A 12,592-nucleotide genomic window follows, 5' to 3' on the forward strand; every position below is an offset into this window, starting at 1 on the left:
ATATCAACGTTAATTAAAGGAGCAATTTAGTGATACTTAATGACAGCAGTTGGAAAATTGCCTTTTTATTGTTCAATTCCTCTAAATAGAGGAAGTGCAAGAATGGCGCTACAGTCAGTTTTAGGTTAACCCCTGAGTAGCCAGGATAGCTATGCAAAAATCCCAACAGGGAGTCCCTGAGGTTGGCCCGAATTATAGCAAATAGGTTGGGCATTAGGACCTAGGAAGCCTCTCTTCCTCCTAGTTCCTGAAAGTGGGGGTGGGAGGAGGGTGTGTGCAGCTCATTGCACCTTCCTAGTCTATCCTGCACTCACAGGAGCTGCATTCAGGACCTTTTTCTGGGGATTCTTGAAAGTTTTGGATTAGTCTTGAAGTTTTGGGGCCCCCTCATGATGCAATAATGTGAATGTGACCTGAAGGAGGTGAGTACAAGGCTGATCCCTCAGTAAACTGCCCACACCTGGCCACAGGTGACCAGCAGAACATTGAATATTTACACCTCTCCCTGTAGGTATTGTCCCAGACCTGTATAGAACACCACGTTCTATCATGGGGCGCCTGGTAGAGGGGCCCAATTACTATCGCCTACAAACTGGGCTTTTGAAGAATTGTATCACAAAGTTTCAAACTCTTTAAAAAAAAAACAACTTTTTATTGTTCTTAAAGGCACATACATAGAATCAAACTCTTAAAACTTTTAAAAAGTTCCACCATATGAAGCGGAGGAACCAGAATTAAGTAAACCAAGCTGCAAATGGACCCTGCATACTTTTTAATATACGTTGGCCATATTGATTTTTCCCAGATGAGGAGTCACTTGTAAGAATTCAGTGCGAACAATTTGTTGCATCGACTTGTCCGTGTTGTTATAACCAGGCAGAATGTGGATTGATTTTTCGATCCTGGGGCTAGGCTTTATGTTATATCATCAGGATGCTAATTCTTTATTCTTTAGGGGGGGGGGGTCTGCCACCTTTATGTATGTGGGATGGTGTACAATACATAAAGGATCCTCATTATGGCTGAAAGGGCTCGTTCAGACAAGTGTGTTTTTTGATCCATAAGCCATGTAGACAGCAAACAGTCCAATGCAAGTGAACGGGGTACTCAGATGAATGATTTTACGTACAGATACGCGGTACATAAGATTACAGCAGGCACTGTCGTGATTAATTTTTCTTAAACAGTCGTCTATTAAAGTCAATGGGCGCATTTAAAAAAAAAAAAAAAAAAAAAACAATCGGAATATAGATCAATTGCATTTATTAACAGGAAACGGTGTTTCCTATTACGTTTTAGGTGTTTAAAAGGATAAAAAAATCATGTTTCTTCTGGATGAAAACCGGTCTAAGGCCTCATTCAGACATCCGTATTTTCCACATAAGAGAAGAACGGATCGATTATTCTGATCAGACTTTGATCAAAGTGTGGTCTGAGTGTCATCCATTTTTTTTCTCATACATGTAGAAAAAAAAAAAAATTTTCAGACAGTTCGTGAACATTGGACCACCCTCGGATCGGATCCAAATGCAGTCGTCTTTTCACGGGCCCATAGAATTGCATTACCGACTTTGATCCAACACTCGGATCAAAACAGGACTTGTCTCCGATATTTTCCATTGACCTCTCAGTCCGAGGATAAATCGGACATGTAACAGCCCCATATAATATCATCTGAAAAAAAATGGATAGCACTTGTATGAGAAAAACTGATGTCTGAATGAGCCCTTAAATACGGTTTTAGTGGATGCGACCTGGATCACCATATAATCCTATGATGTTTGCTCCAGTAGAACCGCAAAGGTTTGTGTTGTGTTAAAAATTTATAAAGTTTTTTTTTTTTTTTTTTTGTTTGTTTTGTTTTTTTATCCATTCGATGGTTTATTGATGCTGATAGTGATGCGCACTTTGGGATATTCTGATCTGTTTAGTTATTTTGGCATAGTAGCCTTTTATTGTGCAATTTTACCATTGTGCATTGCACTTAAATGTTTGAACAAGGTAACTTATTGTGTTTTTGTACTACTTTATATATTTGCTAAGACATCCGCTACTGGTGATAAGCCTTGTTTGCCCTTTGTTGACTCCATTATTTATTTTTTTTAAGCTGTTTTTGGTGTTTTAACAAGATCTTATTTATTTGGATTGCTTTATTTATTATACATGGTTGTATAGTCTCCTCCAGCAATACATGGGTCGTGACTCGTTACTTGCCCAATGTAATCGCACATTTATGGCCACCTTATGACTATGGGTTGAATGCCACATGGGTAAGTGTCCTTACAGTATACACTACATGATGTATATACTCATTTAGTGGAGCTTTACTCATCTACTTTCAGAAAGTTCCCAGAACTGAAGATAAGGGAGATACAGCAGTGATAATGGGGGCAGGGATTTTTCCTGTAAAACACCACACTACAGACAGCCTCAATGTAGCCTGACATTGGCTGATAACTGGGTACAATGGAGCGCTCAGATTGCAAGCTTTTGAGTTTAGTGTCTCTTTAAAAGTTTGCACACCACAGTATACAGCGCAGGGCTGTTCGTGAACATTACCCTACTCAGCACTGGAGAATGTGGCCTTATTAAGTGTTCCTTGTCACGTCATTGTGATGAATGCCAGTCTTTGTAGGGGGCACCCTGTTGTCCTGTTTGACTTATTGTAAAATTTATTCCAGTGTTTGGAAGCTAAAAAGCCAGCCAGCACTTTGGGGGGGAGGGAGGATCATGCTGCAATACCGCTAATCAAGGCCCACAAAAGCCTCTTGGGTTTCGCCTGTAAAGTTTGTATGAATGAATAGACAAGCAAATAAATATCACAGAATGGATCTCATCAGGCCTGTTAGGCTATGTGCGCACTTTAAGTATTTTCTTGCTGATCTTTCTGCAAGGTTTCTGCATCTCTTGGCAGGAAAACGCTGCAGCAAAAAGGCTTTTTTTTGTATGCGTTGTTTGCATGCATTTTTGTACAGCAATGAAGGCGCTTTTTTTTTAGCTAGATAGACATTTAAAAAAAAAAAAACAGTTTTGTGTTGTAATTTCTTGGTTCAATACACGTAGCCCAATGGGAGCAGTAGTCTCATCAGCCCATGCCAGCTGACCTGCGGTAAGCTTTTTACCATGGGTCACAGCTGCAGGGTCATGCTGACATTTGACAGCATGACCCTGTAGTGCTCTGACCGACAGTACCGGCGGTAGTGTTACCGCGGGTCACGCTGACATCTGACAGCATGACCTTCAGCGCTCTATAGTTGTTGTTTTTTTTAACACATGGATCCCTTGTATAGCCGTATGTCGGTTTTGCAAGCCTGCGATAAAAACACGCAGTACAGATGACATACGGATTACATACGGAGGATGCCATGCGCAAAAAACGCTGAAACACCCTGCCTACGGAGGAGCTACGGACCACTATTTTGGGGACTTTTCAGCGTATTACGGCTGTAAAAAATGGACCATATTTTCATACGCTGAGTGTGAAGCCGGCCTTAGGTGCACACGTTCAGTAATTGGCAGCTCTTTGGATGCAGCACATGTCTGCTGAGTCCAAAGCACTGCCATCTATTGAACACCGGTGATTCCGCATGCGATCACTGGACCATACGGATTCACCGCATCCAAAACATTGTACGGGTGAAATTTATCTTGTGGAGGCTCGTGTCTCCACAAGGTAAATAGACATGCTGCGGTCTGGAAAGATGCGCCGCATGTCCGTCGGTGCACGCACAGTGGGCATTGGATTTTTTGAAATCCCATCCACTGTGTTGTAACCTCTGGACCCTGCTGGTTGGATGCTGTGCAAGTACGCAGCGTCCAACCCACAGTGTTTACTTATCATGTGCACATACCCTTATGAATCCTGCCAGGGCACACACTGTGCGCTGCAGGGATTCTCTGGTTTCAGATCCGGGACTGGAGGGCAAGTGTGAGTTATGAAAACCTCTGGACAGACATCGTTCCTCTGCTCTTTGCTCTGTGTTCATGTTACATTTACATTACAATGTCAAGTGACTGTTGCAGTTTGACAGAACAGGCTGCAGCCGATCACCGGTCTCTAATTCTTGCAGTGGTCGTCACGTGTCCCACCAAGGGACACAGCACGGACATTGGAGGAATGGCAATGGGCCTGGAAGGAAGTACAGTATATTTTATATTTTTAATGCAAACTGGAGCTAATAAAAGGGTTTGTCCGGGACTTTAACATTGGCCTATCCTTAGACTATCTGATCGTGGACGTGCGACTCCCGGCACCACGGGCCGATCAGCTGTCCCCAGTGTCGGCGGCAGCAGGAATTGCTTAGTTATGGAGCTGAACAATACAGGTTTGTCCGTGACATGGTGGCCACGGGCGAGTACTGCACGAATGCCCCCTATGGATCTGAGTAGGGGGCGGATGGATAGTACCCAGCCGCAGCCACTATATACAGTCAACGGAGCTATCTGAGCAGTTCTGGCCTCCACCGGGAATAACTGATCGGTGTTGTGCCAGGTGTCGAACCCCCACGATCAGACTTTGATGGCCGATCCTTAGGATAGGTCAATATTAAAGTCCTGGAGAACCCCTTTTAATATAAAATGAGGTGTGAATATGGCTGGAACTCACTTCTTTGAGACGCGTGTTAGGTGGTCTGGAGCGAGCGTAGTTGACTCTTTGTTATAAGTTTTGAAAATAACTTTCAGAAATAAATTGTTCGGAACACAAATGCATAATGCATATTACTTTGCAGATCTCCCCACAGTGGGAAATTCATCACAGCTCACATAACATTTATAGAACTCATGCAGTGCGAAGTCTGCTGTATATGCACCACATAGGAGACGCGGAGACTGCTGTATATGCACCACATAGGAGACGCGGAGACTGCTGTATATGCACCACATAGGAGACGCGGAGACTGCTGTATATGCACAACATAGGAGACGCGGAGACTGCTGTATATGCACCACATAGGAGACGCGGAGACTGCTGTATATGCACCACATAGGAGACGCGGAGACTGCTGTATATGCACCACATAGGAGACGCGGAGACTGCTGTAAATGCACCACATCGGAGTCCACCCTTGCTTTAAGCAATCCAAAAAACTTGATAATGCAAAAATCATATAATTAATCCTGAATATGCTTACAGACCCTCACACTAGATGATGTCCAAACCCACTGATTTTTGTTTTTTTTTTCAGCAATCCATCTGTGTATGGGGGCTCTGTTGCATTTCCAACTGACACGCCTCGTTTTTTGTTTTTTTTTCCCCTATGTCAATAAGCCACAGCCAGATGATTCTGACTGCATCTCTCTCATAGAGAACACTGTGCTCCTGTGTATGAGGGAGTTGGGTTGACCATCTATGGTGTATGGTGGCCTTTAGCGTTCTCTTTATATATCAAGTAGCATGAAATAACCTGTGGAATTACTTTATATTGTACGAGTAAAAATGTTGAGTGGTGATGTCATAATTCTATCTGTAGATCGATGATCTCATATGACTCATCTTCAAAGAGTTGTTGTGTCTGAAGCAGATTGTACCTGTTTAGTGATGCTTCCGGAAAAATGCAAACTGGTAACATTTTTCGTTACGGGAAGGTACCCATAACAGTTATACTTGCCTGGTTACTACTGTTAACATTCATGTGGATCATGTTGCAGTGTGTCTGCCATATTATTATTTAAAGGGTTTGGCCCACTATAACATATGCATGTTACTGATCACTGGAGTGGTGGGCATGGGCTAAATAGGAAATAGAAAGTCTATAAATTCTGCGCACCACCGAGCAATAGCGTATGTTCGCTGTGTCCAAAGCGCTGCCTTCTATTGAACGCAGGTGACTCCTCTGTGTTCACTGAACTATGCGGATTTACTGCGTCCGATACATTTCTATTGGTGACATTTCTTTTGTGGAAACTAGCGTCTACGCAAAAGAAAATGACATGCTGCGGTCTTGATAGAAGCGCCACATGTCAGTCTCCGAGTGATGTGGTCGCTGCGGGTTTGACACAGCATGAATACGTAGTGTCAAACCCGCAGCAATTCCTGATCCGTGGGCACATACTGTGCGTCCATAGTCACCCGCGGTCACTGACATGCGCATGCGACTCATCTATCAAGACTGCAGCATGTCAATTCCTCTTGCGGAGACGCTAGTCTCCACAAGAGAAATTTCTCCAATAGAATGTATTGGATGCGGTAAATCCGCACGTGGATTTACTTGCGTTCAATAGAAGGCAGCGCTTTAGACGCAGCGAACATGCACTGCTAGTTCCGGATCGTGGGCACCCGACCCTAGAGCCCTTATCTTCTGCCATTTTCGTCTTGGCCCAATCAGTTAGAACATAGGACCACATGGAAAAAGCTCAGCATAGCCAACTGGAGAATTGGTGCAGTGTTTCCCCACTTTTCTGTAGTCATCAATGGGCTTCACTATGGTTCGATTCCCACCAATTGGACTTTGAAACGCCAATTTCTTGGTGCAAACAGATACATTTTTAAAGTGTTCACTGAACTATGCGGATTCACCTCCGTTCCATAGAAGGCAGCACTTTGGATGGAGTGAACATATGCTGTGTCCAAAGCTCTGCTAGTTCTGGATCATGGGCTCCCGGCCTGAGTGGTCCACATTGGGGTTACTATTTTACTAAGCTCCACATATGATTCAGATCTCACCAATTCCTTAGTTAAAAAAAAAAACTCTACAAGTGAATCTAGCCTTTAGAGCTTCTAGCCCTCCTGAACATGACAGCTGGTCCTGCAGGATGCCCGGTGACCCTGGAGTGGAGAGCATTGAACTTTCGCAAAGTCCAGTTCACATAGATGAATTTCACCAATTAACTATGTCAGCTATTCTATTACTGGAAGCGGCACAATGCAAACAGGCCGTCCATTCATTACGCTCTTGCAATCTAAGACAAATAGGCGAATGTGAGGCCTCCAAGGGTTTCACTGAGCTTCAACATTGTTGCCTTACTTGCGATCAAACAGATAAATCTGTTATATCACTAGTAATATGCAACCATAATGATGGGGTGGGGGGGGGGGGGACATGTGTTGTCTTGTTTCCTCTACTTTGGAGGTCATGTATAGAAATATAATGGTTGCAAAGTAACAAAAGTGATTTTAGCATACATTTTCTGAGCATACCTCAGTAAATGGCTGTGGTGAAGTAGACTTAAAGGCCTACACACTTCCCATTGAGTTGTATCATGATGTATGCAGCGGCATCAAAGCAGAAAATGCCTGATGAACGGTCAGCTTAGTTCTTATAACTTCTTGGGGATTTAGAAACCTGAAGCTGTTAAGACATTCCAAAAGACAGTCTGGAAATGTCCTGACTTCTATCAAACTGGCTCCTAAAAAATTAAACGCCCTTGGGGAAGAGTCAGATGGCTGTATAACTTGGATGGGGATGGAAACACAATGCTCGGACTGACCGTTGTGTTTCCTGACCCAAGCATGACAGCACGTATCTCTATACAGTTGTCGGGAGAGCTGTTGGCCAGTCCGAGCATTGCATTGCCATCCTCATCTGAGTCTGACTCTTCCCATAGAACGTCTAGTCTACGTTTGCAAGAAAACCAAAGTTAGCTGACTAATAGGTGGTGCAAACTTAGACTAGACATTCTAAGAGAAGAGTCAGATGGTCGTTTAACTTGGACGGGGATGGCAACACAATGCTCGGACTGGCCAGCGTCTCTCCCGACAGCTGCATAGAAATACACGCTGCCATGTTCAGGTCAGGAGAGAACTGCCAGTCCGAACATTGCGTTGCCATCCCCGTCATGTTATGCATCAGTCTGACTCTTCCCTTACAAAGTCTAGTCTAAGTTTGCACCACCTATTAGTTAGCCATTTTTGGTTTGCTACATTATGGAGCTTTATCGGTGCGCGGGATTCCAATTCCAGCCACGACTTTCCACCTCTTCCCGATAGGTCATGGTCGCTTGTTGAACATGTGTTAAAAGCTTTTTCTAAAGCAAATAAATATGGTACAAGTTATGTTCATTTTTTGCCAGAATTAAGCCATAATTGTAGCAGAAGTAGTTTAGTAAATCGACCACTATGTCTATAGATGTTCCGGTACGAGGGCTTTGGCTACTCACGGGCACCAAGAACAAGGCCTTCCGTTGTCACAAAACTAATTGAACAATTAATTTTATGTTTGAGAACACATTTTTAATTAATATCGATAGCCTGCAGTCATGCGAGATCTCTTCTTAAATGAAGGAACGCAATTTATAATAGGTGATGAGTTCGGAGGGCAAGGAAGGAGTTGCACATGCTGGTCTGTTGCGTGGAGCTGAAAGCTGGCAAGACAACTGTTGCTAATGAGCAGGAGAAGGTGAAAGCCAATATTAATCCTGGATCAGCAATTTGTCCCGAGGGGCTAGAAAGAGAGAAAATGTAGAGCAGGGTTATAATGGTCGGCTGTGCAGATGGGGGTGCGATCTGCTGCGTCTTATGAGGAGGACCACGCGGTAAAGCAGCTGCTGAGCCCAAGGAGCCATTAATTCTTACATTTGAGACTGGAAACGCTGATCAAATAAATTCTGACATTGCATGAGTATTGCTTTATAGTAAACCTATAGAGTTGTAAAATAAAATGGACGGTCGTCTTAACTTTGATGGACAACAGCAGCCATGGGACAGTAATGAGCTGTACAGGAGAAATGATGGAGTCCTTGGTTCCTCTATTTTCAGGATCCGTGTGACCTCCAGAGGTTAGACCCTCAGAGGTCAGAATGCTCCAACCTATCCTGGCCAGTTGCCATGATATTCTAAGAGAAGATAACCCTTTTGGTCAAATATTGGAATTTTTGGCTGATGAACTAATGTGCTTGGGTGGACGTCTGACCGTTCCATTATCTGACATCCATGTTTTGAAATAAGCAGGATCAGGTATGTTATGTTCTAACATGCCTGATCCATTGTTCATTTGTGAGATGCATGAATATGAGTCGAGTTAGAATCGCAGATATCTCTTAATTTACCTTATTTTATTTTTTCCAACTGGATTGACAGCTTAAAAAAAAAAAAAAAAAAAAAAAGTTAGCACTAGTGATGAGCGAACATGCTGTGATAAGGTGTTATATGAGCAGGCTCAGTTGCTAGTCTTCGGTGTGCTAGAAAAGTATGTTTGAGTCCCCGCAGCTGCATGTCTCGTGGCTGTTAGCCGACACACACCCAGGGAATGCCTAACAAAGGGGCATGTGTTGCGGCTGTTTAACAGCTGCGAGACATGCAGCCACGGGGTCTCGAACGTATTTTTTTTGAGCACTCTGAAGACACTTGGTTAGCACCTGAGCATGCTCAGATAACACCTGATTCGAGCATTAGCTCATCACTAATTAGCACTTGTTCATGTAATACTCATCTGGTTTAGCCCTTAGGTTAAGTTCGCATGACCATATTTTCCTGGATATTCATTTTTAGGGCTGTCCGTAGGAAAAATCATACAGCACTTGGACCAATGTCATCAAATTGGGCTGTTCAGATGAGCGTTTTTGTTGGTTTTTTTTTTTTGTTTGTTTGTTTTTTTTAAATAAAAGTAATGCGCTCGTGTGACCTTAGCCTAAAATGTGGGGATTGTGCGTGCATAGAATCTGTGTAACAATAGTAGGCTCAGATTCTGGATGATGAATCTCGCCGGTGCTGCAGACAGCGCTGGCCACGTCACCTAGGCAGTATTACAGAGGTATTGGTGTATCCTCTAGCCAGTTAAAAGATTGCGGGGTTAAGTCCCCTAATTTTGATAGGTAGAACATTTTTTTTTTCTATGTACAAGGTGAGGTATGTAGGAGGATTAAAAAGAAAAATAGTAAAATAAGTATTCGGAAGTCTTCTGTATGTGAAAGTTGAACCAGTAACAAAAATAAAATCTTGTCGAAGTTGCAATGAAGATGTCTTGAATTTTGACAATTCAAAAAAAAAAAAATTGATGCAAAAAGTAGAAAAACATGAAAAATGTTAGGTATTTAACTAATTCCAGACTGCATATGGACTATAAGGCTATGTGCACACGCTGCGGACTGGTATGCGGATTTTTCCGCACTGATTTTGATAAATCCGCAGGGCAAAAACACTGCATTTTTCCTGCGGATTTATCGCGGATCTTCTGCGGTTTTTGTGCGGATTCTACTGCGGTTTTACACCTGCGTTTTTTTTTTTGTTTTTTTTTTTAATATGGAGCAGGTGTTAAACCGCTGCGGATTCCGCACAAAGAATTGACATGCTGCGGAAAATAAACCGTAGCGTTTCCGTGCGTTTTTTCCGCAGCATGTGCACAGCGTTTTTTGTTTTCCATAGGTTAACATGGTACTGTACACCGCATGGAAAACTGCTGCGGATCCGCAGCGTCAAAAACGCTGCGGATCCGCAGTAAAAACCGCAACGTGTGCACATACCCTTAATGTCCAGACGGTTTGTGTTCTACTCTGTTCTAAAACATTACTACGTACTAGAACAGCTGTATGCATCTGTGGGAGTGGGGAGCTAGCTGCCAGACACAGCCGGACTCCCCATAGAAAAGGCACAGATGATTAATTACTTTGTCTGCCTTCCTGGTCACTGGCGCTGTATACAATAATGACTGTCCTAGGAAACTCCGCTTTGCTATCTAGCTAGGAGTCTGAATTTCTCCTGTAGCTGATAAACCAGCCCCAGTTACTGGGTAGATCGGATAAATGAAATCTAAATGTTGAAATGCCCCCCAAAGGTCCTTTATAACTGTATGGGGGATGCAATATATGAAATAAATTATGCATGCCGTACGTTAGTAGCAGGAAAAAAATAAGTCCCTGTAAATCTAAATCACTACTAATTGCTCTGCCTCAGTAAAATAAATAAAGGTCATAAAATGGGTGCTCACATAATCAAACAAAGAACAGATTAATGAAAAAAATAATCGTGATATATATTTTTATTAGTGAAATGTTGAAATTCCGACAAACTGTTAGCAGCATGTTTGTTTTCTGCCATCTCTAGAGCTTTATGGATAAACTCTAAAGGCCCCGTCACACATAGCGAGATCGCTGCTGAGTCACAAGTTTTGTGACGCAACAGCGATCTCAGTAGCGATCTCGCTATGTGTGACACGTAGCAGCGATCAGGCCCCTGCTGTGAGATCGCTGCTCGTGTCGGAATGGCCTGGGCCATTTTTTGATCGTTGAGGTCCCGCTGACATCGCTGAATCGGCGTGTGTGACGCCGATTCAGCGATGTCTTCGCTGGTAACCAGGGTAAACATCGGGTTACTAAGCGCAGGGCCGCGCTTAGTAACCCGATGTTTACCCTGGTTACCATCGTTAAAGTAAAAAAAACAAGCGCTACATATTTACCTACCTCTGTCTGTCCCCGGCGCTCTGCTTCTCTGCTCTGGCTGTGAGCGCCGGGCAGCCGGAAAGCAGAGCGGTGACGTCACCGCTCTGCTTTCCGGCCGCTGTGCTGACAGCCAGAGCAGAGAAGCAGAGCGCCGGGGACAGACAGCGGTAGGTAAATATGTAGCGCTTGTTTTTTTTACTTTAACGATGGTAACCAGGGTAAACATCGGGTTACTAAGCGCGGCCCTGCGCTTAGTAACCCGATGTTTACCCTGGTTACCGGGGACCTCGGGATCGTTGGTCGCTGGAGAGAGCGGTCTGTGTGACAGCTCTCCAGCGACCAAACAGCGACGCTGCAGCGATCCGGATCGTTGTCGGTATCGCTGCAGCGTCGCTAAAGTGTGACGGTACCTTAACGCAGATGATGCATCGGTTTCCATGACCACTAATAAGCTTTAGTTCTAACTATTCAGCTTAGACAATTGAGCAGTCTGGTTGCCATGGGTGACTTCTGTGCAATCATTATACTGTAGTTTAGCGTGATCCTGGCCTCTATGGTAGAAAGCAGCCACTTTTCTCTTATTCTGTACAAACCTTTAAACAGCGCCACAGCTGTTCACAGGATATGCCTAGTATTGCAACTCATCTCAATGGAGTGACTAGGGCGGCAGGCACACATCCATGTGAAGGTTACCATGCAAGAGAAACAGACATTTGCTTGTTGTTTTTTTTTTTTTTTTTTTTTCTCCTTAGGTGTGAACATGACTTTATAGTAATTTTAAAGGTATTGTCCGGTCTAAGTTATAAGACTGCAGTCACACTATGGGACCGCAGACTACTAATACCCTCTACACCTCAGATGGACGATTTTCCCTTGCGGACAGCAGATTTGTCCATTGTTAGTGGTACATTGCTACTGGGGAGAAAAAGTCACTGTTCTAATTAAAGTGTAATAATTCAGCTTGCAACTGTTAGTCCAAGCGTCAGAGGTTATTTTTGTTGCAATGCCCAAAGCGAATTGGTTGCATAACATATTACTATTGATTTCCATTGGAGTGTGATTAAAGGATGTCTGTCGGCTACAAAGCTAAACTAACCGAAGTGCTATGTAATGGACTTAATCCCTATAAATATCACTGTTCACTTTAGGAATTGTTGCATTTGTAGAGTGCTGTGTGTGCACTCGGGACAGGAGCTAGAGTACCTCCGTCTACCTGCTGACACCCGTGACTCCAGGGTTACCAACGGTCCAGAAATTCCAAGACAATCCGTAAAAATAG

The 12,592-nt window shown here is 43.5% G+C and overlaps 1 protein-coding gene across 1 annotated transcript in view; it reads left to right on the forward strand.

Moving 5' to 3' along the window:
• The first annotated feature begins 267 nt into the window (after window positions 1–267).
• The window catches only part of TMEM51 (transmembrane protein 51), a 43,311-nt gene continuing 30,986 nt past the window's right edge, over window positions 268–12,592 (forward strand). Inside the window, exon 1 of the mRNA XM_069740819.1 lies at window positions 268–422. The gene's annotated coding sequence lies outside the window, so the exon portion shown is untranslated. The remainder of the gene's footprint in view (window positions 423–12,592) is intronic.

Source organism: Ranitomeya imitator, chromosome 10, assembly GCF_032444005.1.
Source record: "Ranitomeya imitator isolate aRanImi1 chromosome 10, aRanImi1.pri, whole genome shotgun sequence".
Classification (NCBI taxonomy): Eukaryota; Metazoa; Chordata; class Amphibia; order Anura; family Dendrobatidae; genus Ranitomeya; species Ranitomeya imitator.